The 1,567-nt window shown below is 35.1% G+C and overlaps 1 protein-coding gene across 44 annotated transcripts in view; it reads left to right on the plus strand.

The window, feature by feature from the left end:
* Positions 1-1,356, plus strand: part of LOC102677929 (calcium/calmodulin-dependent protein kinase type II alpha chain) — a 140,815-nt gene extending 139,459 nt beyond the window's left edge. For all 44 annotated transcript variants that reach the window (XM_006615913.2, XM_031510611.1, XM_006615914.2 and 41 more), the window contains one exon: positions 1,003-1,356. The gene's annotated coding sequence lies outside the window, so the exon portion shown is untranslated. The remainder of the gene's footprint in view (positions 1-1,002) is intronic.
* Positions 1,357-1,567: the final 211 nt, after the last annotated feature.

Here is a 1,567-nt window from a genome sequence, read left to right on the forward strand (position 1 = left end):
AAAACGAATTGAATTGGAGAAAAGTATAACGAAATAAAAGGAAACACGATTTCATAACGCGGAGGGACGTGTCTCGCATCAGATTTTGCTGAAAGTCCTTCTTTCCAAAGAGAATAATAATAATAATAATTAAATAATTTGAGTTTTTAGAGAATATTAATAATTAAACAATCATTTCTTCATTGATATGAACGCTCTTTTATAGATTATATATAAATTTAATACATAGGATCGTCTCTATGATCTACGAGTTTTCTCTCGCAAATTCTTCTCTCGTTAATTCTACTTGCTGTCATGTATTTCAACAGTTTATCAAACTTCTTCAAACTCTTACCCTTTATCGATTAGAAATTTATGATTAATTAACCCTTGGAGTTTTCTTCCTTGTATCTTCTTTTAATATCTTCTTTGTTTAACGCGCAATCAGAAAGTTTCTAACTCTTCAAAGAGAGAATCTTTTGAAATTTCATCGAAGTTTCCTCTGTAATCTCTTCAGATCTCTTTTCTATCTACAATTGAAACAGTTAAAATCAATTAATTACCATTTTTTCTGATATCTTTTCGTTTCTTTTCTGCAAGAAAATTCTCTTTCGTAATTAATGGAGCCACAAAATCTGAATCCAAACTGCATCTTCGATCGTCCATCTCTTGTTGACAAATCATCCTTTCGAAAGTCGACATAATCCAAAACCTCTCGTCGTTTTCTCGCCTTCATTGCGGAACATCGATCAAAATCGAGTCAAAATCGAATCAAAATCGTCTCGATGAAACAGTTTCCTCGAATCATGAATTCAATGGTTAAAGTTCAATTAGAATTCGCATAATCGACCATTTCCACGCGTGACATTCCCCTCGAACAAGCTACTTTCAGCAAGATCTGCTTTGTTCAAGTAGCGAAACGCGCGCAATTGTTCGGATGATTTGCAGGAATCGTTCGAGATTTTTAAACGAATGGAAAGTTCGAAGAATTTGAGAGGGGAAAAAAATCATAAAGGGGAAATTGGGGAGGAAGAGAAGGAAGAGCGAGAGAGGAAGTTTTATCAACGATAATGTTTTTCGTCGCTAGCTTTTTTCTTCGATCTATATCCAAGCGATTTTAAACGAATTATAGATAGAGGTGAAGAATGTTCGTCCGATGGTATCCTTTCAATTTTATAATATCCGTTCGATTTTATTATCATGCATGATAAACGTAACGATCATCCAAGCTTTTTTACTTTCCCCTCTGTAATACTCTGATCTTCGAGATCTTTTTTGCTGCTTTCTGACTTCAAAACTCTCGTCGTTACACATTTGCGCATTTCTCGTATCGAACGCTGATTCGAACAGTGTTTTAGTCGAATCCCCCTATTGTTGCGTTGATCGAAAGGGATTAAGGGTGGAATTCTCCCTCTCTTGCTTCTCCCTTGTCTTCTTCTTTAACGTAGCCATCGTTGAAGAAATAAGTGATGAGAATAAGCGAGAGAGAGAGAGAGAGAGTGTGTTGCTTTCTTGACTGGCAATTCTTTTTCAATCAATTATTATCGTTAAGGAAAAGAGATATATTATCAAATAACGAACGATAGGG

The sequence above is a fragment of the Apis dorsata genome, unplaced genomic scaffold (genome assembly GCF_000469605.1).
Source record: "Apis dorsata unplaced genomic scaffold, Apis dorsata 1.3 scaffold_247, whole genome shotgun sequence".
Classification (NCBI taxonomy): Eukaryota; Metazoa; Arthropoda; class Insecta; order Hymenoptera; family Apidae; genus Apis; species Apis dorsata.